The sequence below is a fragment of the Pongo pygmaeus genome, chromosome 6, assembly GCF_028885625.2.
Source record: "Pongo pygmaeus isolate AG05252 chromosome 6, NHGRI_mPonPyg2-v2.0_pri, whole genome shotgun sequence".
In the NCBI taxonomy this organism is placed as follows: Eukaryota; Metazoa; Chordata; class Mammalia; order Primates; family Hominidae; genus Pongo; species Pongo pygmaeus.
In genome coordinates, this window is record NC_072379.2 from 30,554,103 (window position 1) to 30,569,370 (window position 15,268).

The 15,268-nt window shown below is 48.8% G+C and overlaps 1 long non-coding RNA gene across 2 annotated transcripts; it reads right to left on the bottom strand.

Annotated features, from left to right (window-relative positions):
- Positions 1–1,123: 1,123 nt before the first annotated feature.
- Positions 1,124–14,349, bottom strand: LOC129040457 (uncharacterized). Of its 2 annotated transcripts, XR_008503640.1 has the most exons (4): positions 13,630–13,780; positions 11,408–11,476; positions 10,570–10,674; positions 1,124–7,989 (listed from the first exon to the last, which is right to left on the bottom strand). It is a non-coding gene; the product is annotated as an uncharacterized LOC129040457 (long non-coding RNA). The 2 variants fall into 2 exon arrangements; XR_008503641.1 differs by lacking the exon at positions 11,408–11,476 and having other exon boundaries at positions 13,630–14,349.
- Between the last annotated feature and the right edge of the window lie 919 nt (positions 14,350–15,268).

The window sequence follows — 15,268 nt, forward strand, 5'->3', positions numbered from 1 at the left end:
GCGTACCCTGCTTGGGTTATGGGTGCACCAACATCTCAGAAATCACCACTAAAAAACTTATCCCTGTAACCAAACACAACTTCTTCCCCAAAAACCTATTGAAATAAAAATTCACCTAAAATAAAAAAAAATAAAACAATCTGAAAGGAAATTTGCATGTGGCTACATGTTACTTGTTACTTTAATTTTTATTGTCATTTTACAGTGTTCAAGAATCATTGCTTATAGGGTTTCTGCCTTTGTGAAGTTAAAGACACTAATTTAGATTTAAAACCTTGCAATATTAAATGATTTTCTTGGTATTAGAAAATTTTGTCCATCCTGTGTTTAGTGCCCCAAAATGCTGATCACTTTTCCACTTGATTAACTTTCTAATAAAGTTTCGAACTTTCTTTCTTTCTTTATTATTATTATTTTTTTGAGACAAAGTCTATCTCTGTCGCCAGGCTGGAGTGCAGTGGTGCAATCTTGGCTCACTGCAACCTCTGCCTCCCAGGTTCAAGCAATTCTCCTGCCTCAGCCTCCCGAGTATCTAAGACTACAGGCACGCACCACCATGCCCAGCTAATTTTTGTATTTTTAGTAGAGACTGGGTTTCACTATGTTGGCCAGGATGGTCTCGATCTTCCGACCTCATGATCCACCTGCCTCAGCCTCCCAAATTGCTGGGATTACAGGCATAAGTCATCGCCCCTGGCTTTTTTTTTTTTTTTTTAGTTTCAAACTTTCTAATAATTACTTAACACTCTTTATTTTTTCTATACCAGACAGTTGATTTCTGTGATCATTTTAAAATCGATTAATATCATTGTAAATGTATCAATTTTTCATTTAATTAATCTCTGTGTACACAGTGAACTCTTTGGTATTAAATCTACATGTATATGTCTTGAAATTACACCTAACACATCATTAATTATATCTAAGAATTAACCACTCTGATTAATCAGATTTTCATCTCTTTCTACCATTTTGCATTTACTGCATCATTTTGTATTAAAATTCATAATTTCTTTTCTGTAAACATATTTCCAATATATGAAATTTATGTGATGTACAAATATTAATATTTAGGAGGTACTTTCAGTTTGTCATTTAGGCAAAATCAAGTCTAATGACACAGTTTTCCAATTAACTTTATTCTTTGTTACCTATTTATAATATTTAAATTTAATGAGCCCATAATTATATTCATATATACATATACATATAAATGATTACTACAGTAAAGCAATTTAACATATGCATGAACTCATGTAGTTTTCTTTTGGTGTCAAAACACCTAAAGTTTACCCTATTCAAAAATTACTAGTATATCATATAAAAATAGTAACTATAACCTTTAAACTGTACTTCAGTACTCCAGTTTCATTTATTTTATGTAACTGAACGTTGACTTGTGTCTCTTCTCCCCCCAGTCATCATTCTATCGTCTATGTATTTAACCTTTTTAAAAGTTTCATATGTAACAGAAATTATGCAGTATGTTTCTCTCTCCCTAAGCTATTTCACTTAGCTTAATATCCTCCATGTTCATTTATGTTATCACAAATGGCAGTATCTTCTGCTTTTTAAAAGCTGAAATATGTTACATTATATATTATACACACACACACACACACAAACACCTCCCCCACAGTTTTTTTCTCCACTTACCCATCAATACAGCAGCCCCTGCCCGGCCCTGCGCTCCCTCTGCTCTCTTGCCCCAGCCCCTCCTGAGTGTCCGCCAGTACGGAGGCCCTGTCTGTCCTTTCTTCCCTATGCAGGCTCCTGGGCTGAGACCTGGGTCAGATGGGGATGGGGCTGGTCCTTCCCTGAGGCCTGCTCGGGAAAGGGGATGGCCCCCAGCCTGTTCCGGGCCCTCAACTCTCCTCATTGCCTTACAGTGAGACAGAGCTCCCCCTGTCTGTGCCCTGGAGGTGGAGGTAAGAGCCTGACCCTGCCGTATGGGAGCTGCTCCATAGATGGGCAACTTGGTGGGGGGTTTGTGATGTGGTGGCCGTGGCCTGTGGGCATGCATGCTGGGAGTGGGAGTGACATACTGTCACTAGGAGAGGCCACAGTTACTGCTGAATCTCACCCCAAACTCTAGCCCTGCAGGTTTTTTACCACAGCCACCACCAAGAATCACAGTAGTGTCTCAGGAGTTGCTGCCCGCTGCCCAACAGGGCCCTAACTGGAGGCCAAGACCCAACCAAAGCCCAGGGTGTCTGTGCCCTGGGAACAGTGTGTCCTGTGGTCATGAGGCCAGGCCACCAGTGCCCACTAATCAGGGGCTTGGTTCTGTCCTATTCTGGTTCCTTCCAGTTCAGTCCCATCAGGGCCCCTAAGCACATGACCCAGTATCCAAGAATCACTCCAGGAAGCCTGGCAGCTCAGCTCACTCCATCACTTCTTACCTACAGCAAAAACATCAGGGCATCAGACACACAGATAAATGCCTATAAATGCTTAACCGGAATAAATCTAGGAACAGCAAGAAGGCACAGCTGTGAGTGAGGGTCCCCCATGGCTGCTCTTCAGGGTTTAGGGCAGGTACTCATGGTTGCTTCCTGGTGCTGCCTGCCTCTCAGACAGGGCAGGACATACTTTCTTCACTGAAAGGACAACAGGCCTGGTCCCTAGCCCTCCTTCCCATCCCTGCAAGGATTACCTTGCTGGGAGGAATCTGATGGCTTGGCATGGGCTGTTTCTAAGCCAGGAACAGGAACACCTTCTGGACACCCCATAGGAAGGAATAAATCCAGATCAGAGTTCACAGCCTGAGCTCTTGCCCACTCTTCGTGAAAAGGGAGGCCCAGTCCTAGGCGGACTGAACCTCTCTTGAGGAACTGTGGAGCCAAAGACTGGAAACTTCCAGAATCCTTAGGCTCAGATCCCCCTTAGGGTCACCCTGAGATCTGTCTCACCAGAGCATCTTCTGTCCACAAATGTCTCATTGGGTCTAAAAAGGAATCCTCACAGAGGTCTGGGGCCCAGCATGGTCACTTCTACTGAATGTCGAGAAGACAAAGGCCAAGAACCCAGGGAAACACCAGGTCTGGCCCTTCCACTCCCAGCTAGAGCAGGATGCATAGGCCAGACTGTGTCAGAAGCTCAGTTACCCAGATGGAGGGAAAGTCAACCCCAAAGGGGCGGAAGGGGTCAGTCACACATCCTGGGCAGACAGTGGCATGGCAACACAGGTGAGCTGTGTGCTGATGACTTTCCTGGCTTTGGAAATGAAGTATCTGCAGAAAAAGACTCCTTTCCTTCCAGAATGGCTGTTTTATGACAGCAGTTTTGACAGTGACTCTTGTGTCTGTTCTGAGGCTTGGCCCTGCTCTATAGAAAATGGAGCAGGCCAAGATGTCCTCTGAACATGCACCAGAATGACCTAGATGTGAGCCAAACCTTCACAAGCCACACCATGTTCAGAGAGCGCTGCAGCATCAAGTAAGGCATGTGGGGCATGGAGGGTGCCAGGGGAAGTGGGCAATCTGGAGGGATGGGGCATCTGAGGGGCAGTGGGGAGGTCTCAGGACAGGGGTAGGGTCTCAGAGAAGAGGGTGACAGCGCACCCTACTGCCTGGAGATCTGGCCTTGGGAAGGGTCTGCAGAGGGGCCTGGAAGAGTGAGGTTTTCAGGGCAGTCCAGGGAATTCTGAACACCTCTGCTCCTTCCTTGAAGACAAGCAAATGTTGTGCACCCAGATTGCCACCTTAAAGTGACTCCTACAGTGCTTGATTGATGGGACAAGTGTGCACAGGAGACCCAGTCCAGGGACCCTGCCCAGGAGTCTGGCTCCTCCAGAAGGACCCAGCTCCCCTCCTCTGCACAGGAGGCAGAGGAAGATCCCTGCAGGGCACACAAACCGTGCCCTGCCTGAGAGGGGGCATCACACTGCTGGGTCTGGGACTCAGGGCCAGCATCCTGGGCAGACTGGGCCAAGACTCATCTTGGGAGAGCACTCAGGGAGCCCCCTCTTTCAGGGGTCACATTTGATGGAGATGAGAACACCCCCATAAGGAGCTGCAGGACCTTATCTGATCCAGCCTCCTGGGGGAGGTCTCATCCCATGCAGAGGGGGCCCCCAGCACCACAGACTGAGCACCCAGTAGGCCCTGCTCAGGCCACCAGCCCTCCATCGTGAAAGGCCAGGTCCTCCCATGCCTGCTGTTCCCACAAACCCCTACTTCAAGCTCATCACAAGCTCATCCTCAGGCTCTGGAACATCTGCCTTCTGCAGGGCAAGCGCATGCTCATAGCCAGGGCACATGCGGCATTGAAAGTGCACAGAACCCTGTCCCCATGTGCCCAAGGGTGCTGGGGGAGCACACAAGCACACCAAACCCGGCCCAAGGGCAGTGCTCACACTGTCCACAGGACCCTCTGCTTTAACCCAGAGGGACGGCCAAACCAAGCCAGGCCTGGTGGACTGGACAGGGCACCATGAGTCCTCCTGGAAACCGAACCCACCCCTGACAAAACTCAGATGAAAGGCAGGAGTGTGGCAAGCTCTTCCCTGCCTGGGCCTTCCCCCATTAGTGGCCTCCTGTGCAGAGCTGGACCCCAGGGGTATCTAGAAAGGACCCAGCACTGCCTAGTGTGAGGTGCCCATGGCAGAAATAAGGTGAAGTCACAGACCCCTCCCAGGAGACCCCTCCTGGCCTGATGCCCAGCCCCAAACCTAGACCCTCTCCTGAAGCTCTCCTGTTTGTCCTGTGGGAGCTTTCCTAAGACGCATTCTCCGATACCTGGGCTATGGATGATGATGTGGTTGTGAAGCACTTTGAGGCCTCCATGGCTGAGCTCAGAAAGATGCACTGTGACCACTGACCCCAAGGTGGTCTCCATCACCAGGTCCCCTCCTGAGTCACCATCTAAGACAGTAAATAGTGGGGAGTGCCCAGGACCCTCCATCGCTGCTCCCCAGGCCTTCCTTCTCCTTCTCCTCTTCCTTCTCTAAGAAGCTTCTAAAAACAGGCCAGCTGGGCCCCAGGGCAGGTGCTGGACTCACCCCAGTAACAGGGCAGGGGATGAGGGCAAGACCCCTCCAAGCCCCCCACCACACCCTTCCCCTCCTGCCCTACAAGAACCCTGAAAGCCCCTGGAGGGCTCGGTCCCATCTGTGCCAGCCCACACCCATAGCTGCGAGCACCAACAGGGCCAGAGTGCAGCAGGGGTCCCCACTCACGAGTTCCCATACCCCAGGCAACAAACACCCCTCACTGTGGGATCAGCAGGGACCCTCACTCATGAGCGCCCATACCCCGGGTGGCACACATCCCTCACTGTGGGATCAGCAGGCTGTAGGTGTTTCCTCAGTGTCAGACCAGGGGGGTTACTAGAGACCCCAAAACTCCAAGGACCCAGATACCTGGGGCCCAGCCGTACAAAGGTCAGATGGGCTTGGGGGAGAAGTGGACCAAGTTTGCTTTCCATTCAGCTAAACATACAAAGATCCCTAGGAAGGCCCTGGTCCTGGAGTGAGGGTCTCTGGCACCCAGGCCTCTGCGGGCATCCCTCAGCATGGAGGCCCTCCCCAAGGGGGATAGGTTGGCCCTCCCTGGCCCACCAGCCCAGCTCCAGAAGCCCAGAAGCTGACCTGAAGCCAAGGCCCAGCAGCACGAGAAGAATTCCACAGAGCCCAGGGCAACAGGCCACTCTCTGGGGGCCCAGCGGCTCAAGATGTGGCAAGCCTGTTCCTATCTCAGGATAGACCATGGGATTTTTGGTGATTTCTGTGTTGGAATTCTCTCCCAAACTCCCCATGGACCTGGACATCCGGGGCTCATGGTGTCCACAGTGCAGCTTTGAGCAGGGATTCCAAACCCCTGTTCTTTCTACATCTTCCCTGGACACCCCCAGGACCATAGACAGGCCCTGGCCCTGAACCCTATCAGGGCCCCAACAACCAGGCCTTGCCCAGCCCACTGAAACCCCAGCAGTGGGGCCATAGACACTCCCCTTGCATGGTGGCACCTGGATCTGACCTTTCTCAGGGGCCACTGACCAGCACAGCCTTAAAGAGCCAAGACAGCACCCAGACAACCCCAGACAGCTCCTGAGCTGGGTGAAATCAGCGTCAATGCGGAAGCTGGACTCAGAGGCTGCTGGAGGGGAGGGGGATTGTGGCATCGGCAGAGCCCCAGCCAGCCAGCAGCCTGTCACATGTCCCCATGCCTGCCCACTTGCGTGACAGAGCCTCCATCACAGGGCAAACATCCCAGACCTACAGCCCTGGGAGAAAAGGGACCCAAGGGAGCCATGGGTGCCAGAGAAATAGCCAAGATAACAAAAGAGGGGACTGAGCTTCCTGGGGCACTGGCCAAAACTAGAATTTGGCCCAGGGAAGGGCAAGCCCCTTAAAGCAGTGTGTGGGTACGCAGGGCCCCCACAAGGCAGGGCGTGCCTGGCAGGGCCAAGCCAGTGATGTTACCGGGCTCAAAGAGCAACCATCCACATCGCTGAGGGCAGGATAGGAGCAAGTGGACCAGCCTGCAACCTCTTCAACTCAAGGAAGCAGCGATGGCTGGACTCTCGCACCCTGAGTGGCCACCATTCAACCATCAGTGGGGCACAGGCCAGAGACCATTGATCTATCGGGTTGTCCTGGGGCCCTGCTTCCACTGCACAAGAACGACTTCAAATTGCACGATCAAGTAGAAGCTGGTGAAGAATGGGCCCAGGAGTTCGGGTCCCTGGGTCTGCTGTCCTCGGCAGGTCCAAAGGACAGAAATAGTCAGAAAAGCTGTCTATGGTCAGAAAAAGTCAGAAAGGTAGTCTCACTCCTTGGAAGGAGGCTCCAAGGTGGGGACCAGAGCTGCGGCAGGAGGAGGAGCTCCTGGCGGCCCTGAAATAGGCTCTGGCAGGATCCCAGAGTCTGCCGTTCTGTCCTTCTCTTTCTCCTTTTCCTTGAGGGCTTGGAATCATCCCCCATTTGACGGTGAGTCTGCAGCCATGGACAATCAATTTACAAAAGGACTTCTCAGTGGCCATTTCCATAGCCTGCCCTGTGGAAAGCTGATGAGAGCACACTGCTGTCTCTGCACAACAGTGACCATCCGGATCTCGCCAACAGGTAGAGATCATTTCTTAAATCTGTCTCAGAAATGGTATCCCCCAGACCATCAACATAGACGATGGGCAGACTTCTCTGCCAGTGGGTCCAGATGAAGCATGGTTGAAGCCTGCTCTAGAAGCTTATCTGCTATGGGGTCATTGTTTCCGCATATCGATCTTTAATATCATGATCAGCAAGGGAGTCATCTGGATCTACAGCCTTCTCATGTCTGTGCAGACACTCCTCTTCTCTCTCACCCTCTCCCTTTACTCGAAAAGAGCAAATGTGGGGCTTATTCCTTAGGCAGCAGAGTGTGGTCTGGGCCAGTTTAGGCAGCATGTCACTGGTGCATGTGGCTTTCCCCAGCGGGACAGCTGGTCATATTCTGTTAGGGTTAGAAATCCCTCTCTCCATATCTGCAGTGGCCTTTTAAAGACAATTCTGCATCATGAACCTGGATGGGCAGTCATACTACAGGTGTGAGAGGCAGGTCTGACGGACATTTTCTGCAGGCTCAGCACCGTTCAGTCTTGGAATGCATGTGCACCACGCAGCCCCAGCCAGACACTGAATGACCTGGCACAGATTTTGCATTTTTTCTCATCATTTTCTTTGGTCATTCAGATACACAGGTTTTCTCTAGGACATGTGTGACACAGAAGAGAGAACCATCCTCCCAGTTTTGTCTGTTTTAGATGCTGGAGCCCAGAGAGGTCTCCTCTTGAGAGGGTCGGCAGGCAGTAGTAGCTTTTTAGGTGGGAGAGAGGACCCCCACAATCCCAGCAGCCCCAGCTCCTCTTTCTGGCTCTTTTCTTGAGACCCTGGACAACTGCCTTTGACCACATGTGATTCATCTTTCTTTACTCAAGGCAAACATCGCTCCCAAGGAATCTCCATTCTTGGAGGAAACTCTTGGCTTCCTGGTCTCTCCAAGACCTGGCCTGGAAGAGACAGAGAAATGTGAATGCATCTTGAAATACAGTGTATACTTGATGATTTTCAAAGACCCTCCCTCTACACTCACAGGGCTTAAGGAGACCTTGTGTCTGCTGCTGGGAGATGACAAAACCTTAAGTGAGAAGGTCAAGAACCAGGATCACTAGAAAAAGAAATGTCCAATCTCTAAACGTATAGACATGTTGGGAAACATCTGTGTGTCTGGATATTTATTGTGTCCAATGATGGATAAAGACAAAAACTCACCGGGCACGGTGGCTAATGCCCTTAATCCCAGCACTTTGGGAGACCAAGGCAGACGGGTCACCTGAGGTCAGGAATTCAAGACCAGCCTGGCCAACATGGCAAACCCCAACCTGGCAAAACCCCATACAAAAATTATCGGGGCATGGTGGTGTGAACCTGTAAACCCAGCTACTTGAAAGGCTAAGGCAAGAGAGTCATTTGAACCCTGGAGGCAGAGGTTGCAGTGAGCCAAGATCACCCCACTGCACTCCAGCCTGGGCAACAGAGTGAGACCTTGTCTCAAACAACAACAACAACAACAAAATCAACAAAAAGAAACCTCAAAAGCAAAAAGATTTTGGCTAAGCACTCCTGGCCTGGAAGGGCTCTTCCTTTGTTTTACGCGCAGGTGATCTGTCCTGAAAAGAGGCCTGTGGCCCCCTCCTGGTCACAAACTCTTACTTGGTAAGAGCTCCAAGTACACAGAGCCACAGGCCCATCATCCATGGAGCTGCCTCTGCTGACCAGGATGGAAACTCAGGGTAAAGGTGACTGAGGCTAGAACAAAAAGATTAGAGAAAAATAAAGAAAACTAATTTGAAAAAAATTAAAGAAAAATATAGTAACATGAAGTAATTTTTATTAAAGCCCTGTCTGTAAGTTAAATATGGCTAATCACAGTACTGTACATAATAATCTAAAATTTTAACTATTGGCCAAGCACAGTGGCTCATGCCTATAATCCCAGCAGTTTGGGAGGCCAAGGTGGGAGAACTGCATGAACCTAGGAATTGGAAACTAGCCTGGGCCACAGAGTGAGACCATGCCTCTACCAAACAATAAAACATTAGCTGCATATGGTGGCATGGCCTGTAAAACAATAAATAGAAATGAAATTATAACTACCACAAACTAAGCTACAATATTTATGTCATCACAAATTAATAGTCAATTTATTTCAGTCCAAAAGAGATAACCAAGAATTGATTTCAAAATCAATTCAGAGCTTTGCCCTCTCTGTATGGTGGAAGAGCAAGAAACAGACTCCCTCTGGCACCAAACACACACGAAGCCAGACCAACCACATGAACCAGATGTCTCCAAACACTAGAAGCATCTGCAAGGAGCACAGGACTGAGGTCTGGAGGCTGAAACCAAGAGAGGGGACCGCGTTGCTGCCCCAGCTTAGAGCCTCCTGGCAGTGCAGGGTGGGAGGATATAGGAAGAGCATGGAAGTCCACATGTTAAGGAGACAGGGTTGAGAATGTGAGGAGAGAAAAACATATGGCTGAGTACCAGAAAGTAGGGAGGAGTGGCTGAAGTAGAGGTAAGATTGGTGAGTAGAAGATGGGGGCTCATTGAACCATTGGCAGGTATATGGGTAAATACCAATCAAGATAAATAATATTACCCAGTACAAAAGGGAAAAGGGCACCCTACACCTTTTTTTTTTTTTTTTTTTTTTTGAGACGGAGTCTTGCTATGTCACCCAGGCTATGGTGCAGTGGCGCAATCTCGGCTCACTGCAACCTCTGCCTCCTGGGTTCAAGTGATTCTCCTGCCTCAGCCTCCTGAGTAGCTGGGATTACAGGCACACGCCACCATCCCCGGCTAATTTTTGTATTTTTAGTAGAGACAGGGTTTCACTATGTCGGTCAGGCTGGTCAAGAACTCCTGACCTCGTGATCCGCCTGCCTGGGCCTCCCAAAGTTGCTGGAATTACAGGTGTGAGCCACTGTGACTGGCCCACCCTACATTTTTTTCAGAACATTTTCACAAGAAAACTTGTCATTATGAGTTTAATATTGTCCAAAAGTAGAAGAGGGAACATTTCCCAATATATTTTAGGAAGCTAGTATTACTCTCCAATAGAATCAGAGAAAGGCAGTACCAAAAAAAAAAAAAACAAAACCAAACCCTGTAAAACAGTATGCCTCATGAAACTCGATGTGGAAGTCCCCAACAAAACATTATTCAACAGAGCCACATGCTTCACCCATGAGTGAATTTCTTCAAGGAGTCATAAAGATTTGGGGAAATCAAAGGAAATCTTTTATTAAGAATTAAAGTTGTAGACTCCTATCTTGAGTTGATTACTTTGAATTTTTGGTCCCAAAATACATATAGGACCAGGTCTAATTCTATAATCTTTATCACATGCAGCCAGATGCTGAAGAGAAATAGATACAACAGCAATATGGGAGTTGTCCTCTCTAAAGCCCAACTGAAAAAACCCGGAGTCAGAAGTTTTACAAACAGAAAAACAACATACTTATTCTGAAAGAGGGAAGGAGAGGTAATTCAAACATTTAAATTTAAATTCCTATGAGAATACTGACTTGTTAGAAACTGAAGGAGCGAGCAATGCTTCTGAACTCCACGCTTTTCCATCAGAAAACAGAGATAGACAACCTCGAATTTATCCAGTCATAACATTAATTTCCCTATGAAACAAACCATAAAATAAATATTAAACTCATGATATATTCTGTGACTAAAAGAAGACAAGATAAACTGAACAGTTAATTATCAGTGTAATAAATTATGTACAAGAATCTTATTGCTGCATTTTTTAACAATGATGAAACTAGAAACAGTGTAAATTTCTATTAAAAAATAAACAGTGAAACAAATATTCTATACCCATTCTTTGGAATACATTTAAGACATTAAAAATAGAGAGTTAGAATCTCATGCACTTATTTGAAATAATGTAAGTGATACATTGCTTGTGAAATAGCAAAATAAAAACAATATAGTATGATATAATTTGTGTTCAAAAACTGTACATGTATTTATCTCTCTTTTTTTTTTTTTCTGGAGGCGGGGTCTCACTCTGTCTCCCAGCTGGGAGTGCAGTGGCGTGATCACAGCTCACTGAAGCCTCAAACTCCTGAGCTCAAGGGATCCTCCCCACTCAGCCTCCCAAAGTGTTGGGATTACAGGCCTGAGCCACTGCACCTGGCCAACTTTATATGTATTTATAAATTTATAGAAAACATCCAGAAGAATAAACACCAAGCTATAATAATTTCTTCTAAGAAGGGAGTGAGTTTGGAAGGAAGAGGAAGACGTGGGAGACTTTCACTACATAAATATCTCTATGATCTGACATTCTTAAAATAGCATGCATTTATTTTATAACTAGAAAAGGAGGAAAAATATAAGCTTTGTTACCATTTGGTAGGAGGGCAATAGTTTTGTTTTCATCAGTATTTGTATTGCATGTTAGCACATAGCACAAACCTGGAAGAGAAGGCCCAGAGGAATAATTAAAACAAAAAAAATCACACCTCAAAAAGAGAGTGGGTGTTATCTTTACATATCAACAAGTGTTCCAGGTGAGTGCTGGTCAGGATCTACCGCTGCTCCAGCTCCCTCAAATCACCTCAAATCAAATCTACCCCTTGACAAGGGGAAAGCAGAGGACAGGGAAGGCCAAGTGCCAGCAAGTGCTCTCCCCAACCAAAGGCCTGTTTCTGCAAGTTTCCTGTCATTAAGAAGAAAATGGAGTCCTAATGCGATGTGGACCCCTTCGGGATGCTGGCAGAGAAACACAAACTGGAATATGCCATAATCATACCTTAGAGGAAGACTTCTAGGTTGAGACTTGAAATTCATGAAAAGCTTGTGTGAAGTAAATAAAGCTACTCTACCTCTCTGAGTGTCAGTTTCCTCACTTATAAAATGGGGATCGCATGCCAACATCAGCAGAATACACCAAACTGCAAGGAGCTCCTGGCTGTGTGAACAGCAGCTGTGGCTGCATCACGCACCCGGCCTGTTTGTTTTTAAATAAAGTGGATTCTTGCACTAACAGTCACTTTTAGATATCTTTGTGAATTTAACTCTGGCAACAATCTTATGAGGCAGCTGCTGGGGACAGCTGAGATCACCTGTTTTTGCAGTCACAGGAACAACAGCAGTGCCTCTTGAACACAAATCACAAAATCCTCTCTCTTCACCTTTAAGGTGATGGATGATGGATGCCCTCACGTTACAACATCCCCACCAACACTTGCAGACAAACGTATTTAGAAACTCCCACCTAACGAGGGAACACTCAGGAGTAGAATGAGAATATTGAAGGATGGGGGAGGAACGCAGGTACTTGACCCCACAGACTCTACTGAAAACAAGGGAAGAGCTGATGTGCTGTGGTCTCCCTATACCTCATCTTGCCACGTCCATAGATGCCCCATGGTTCCTATTCCTTTATTTACAAAGGTGCTGATGAGCCCATGTGTAACTGATCCTGAAGGAGTAAATTATTCACAAAGTACAATAACAGGGTCAATATCCATGACCAGGGTTTTTAGGGGTTTTTATTTATAGTAACTCTCACTCAGGAATCGCAAATGAAGCCTGTTGGAATGTGCTATATGAACAAGGTCTTATTTTCATGTAGATTAACACCTTGGAATTTAGGGATTAGACATAAAAGCATAAAAGCTGGCGCCATTCCAGAATCAAAGCAACTGTCCCTGAGGACATATGGAATTTAGGGACATCAATTATTAGGAAGGTACACGAAACTAGAAGTGCTTCCAGAAGTCTCCATTGTCTAGACAGAAAAATTCAACAGATCAGCCCGAGAGAGTAAAGGTACCGTCGTGAGTGCCAGGGGTGATCAGCTTTCTATTCAAAGCAAAGATGTGCTAAGGAATTTCAAAGACTCCCCAAGTGGTCCACACCTTGAAAGTCGCTCCCACAAAGCTGGAGCACTACCTGTTCTTGAGGATCAGGTTGCCATCTGTGTCTTTGAGACACTGCCCAGTCAGGCCTCAGTTGAGATGAGGCCAATGATGTGCCAATGAAAATGCCTAAACCATCTTTATCTTTAGGTAGCCATTTGGGGGACTTTCCACCAAATGGGTTAGTGAAAAATGACGCACCAGAGACACACGCCTGGGAAGTGAAATTTTCTCCTCGGATTTTAGCATCTCCTGCGTAAACCAATAATGACCCTCTCTGCCGCCTCAACATCCGTGAAAAAGGTACTGGTGAGGGTGACATTTTCACGAAGCCACAGGCCATGTCACCCCCTGCAAAGCTTTGAACTTGTGCACTGGCGGGCCAGGCGGCGGATTTCTCCCCATAGTGGCTGCACTGCGCTCTGCCTGGAGAGAAAAGAGGGCAGCGGCACAATGCACAGCGCCTGGACCTCAGGCCAGTTCCCATAGCAGCTTAGGAAAGCAGGCGGCTCCCTGGGCTGCAGGAGGCGCGATGCCCAGGAAAGACCTCGGGTGCAGGTGGGAGAGGGAACCCAGCCGAGCGGCGGGAAGTGGGGTGAGGACCCCACCCGTCCGAGTTGGACAAGGGCGAGGTGCACTTTGCGGCGTCATGCCCTCCTCACTGACCAGCCTGGACCTGCCCCTCCTGTCCCCCTCCGGACTCACTTCTCATGACAAGGAGGTGACTGCGATCAGTAGCCAGCATCGCTGTGGAAGCGGCGAGGTCCACACTGCCGTGTCCAACCCTCCTGGGCTGCCTGCCTCCTCTCATGTCGCCTGCTGGGATTCCAGTCCAGCCGCCTTGCCACCAACTGGCGGGGAACCGTTAAGAGCTACCGTTTCCAGCGTACCTGGCCAGGCGCGCGCCGCTTCGCTCCTCCCCGCGAGAACTTCGCCCGGCTCCCGAGCCTGGGACATGCTAGGATTGTAGTCCCGAAGCTCTTGAAAGGGCGGGAGCGGTGAAGAGACTACATACAGCTCCCAGCATGCACAGCAAGGCCGGCACAGCCGGACTTCGCCTTCAGGACTGCGCGCCGCCTCCTGTTCATGCTGGCTGGGATTGTAATCCAGTCGCCCAGTGATGAAAAAACTGGAAGCTAATCAAAGACGACAACTCCCAGTGTGACAGGCGTAGCTCCCGCCCACCAATCCACACCTCCCTGTGTCCAGAGCAGTTCTGCCATGCCAAGGGGAGCCTGGTTGTTCCCAAACCTCTCCTGCCTGCCAGGCGACAGCAGGACCAGGGCGGCTGATCGTATCTTGTAATTATGTCACTACCTCCCCCTAAGATGCTGGCTTCATGCTTCATCAGTGCCAGAAGTTTGATTCCTCACGGAGCAGCAGGGGACGGGGAGCTGCTCACAAACCTGTCAAGGTTCCCATGGTAACGCTCCTCCTCCTGCAGCTGGACTCGCCCCGCCTCTTCCCTCGGCTCCGCCCCTTCTCCTCGCCCCGCCCCTTCCTCGGCACCGTCTCTCCATCGGAACGGCACCTCCTCCTCGCCCCACCCCTGACACGCCCCATCGGACATGCGCAGTGTAGCCCCTGCGTAGGAATGTGGCTAACGGCCAGATGTCTGACAGTTCTCCGACTTCTGGGCATTCCACGCGGGACGCTTTCTCATGAGTGTCTGGAACCGTCAGTTCACTGGCAGAAATGGAGATACGTGGTTCCTGATAACCTGGCACTTGCCTTTTCAAAGCCACCATTTCCTCTATCCTCTGGGCTGTCACAAATCCTCCTCTGCCCCGCAGGAGTGCCCCTTGGAACCACATTCACCACTTCTCTGCCCCTGACCCAGGCTGGTTCCCAGGCCTTGGGGTCCTAGTGTGGACCTCCTGGAGGTAATTAATGCAGGTGCAGGACCAGAGAGCCCCTTGGTCCCTCCCAACACATGAGGGAAGTTTGTGTAGTGAGGTCATGAACAGTGTCTGTGTTTCTGCTGTAAATAGGGCTTTCTTGGAAACAATTTCCCTTTTTAAATATTCCTTTGGAACCACGTTCAGTAATTTGCTGGTGGAACTTAACAGTGATAATTCTTTGAATCCATTTTTCTTTTTCGTTTTTTGAGATGGAGTCTCGGTCTGTGGCCCAGGTTGTAGTGCGGTGACTGAATCCAGGCTCACTGCAACCTCCGCCTCCCGTGTTCAAGAGATTCTCCTGCCTCACCCTTCCCAGTAGCTGAAATTACAGGCACTGCCACCACACCCGGCTAATTTTTGTATTTTTAGTACAGATGGGGTTTTGCCATTTTTGCCAGTCTGGTCTCGAACTCCTGACCTCAAGTGATCCGCCCACCTCGGCC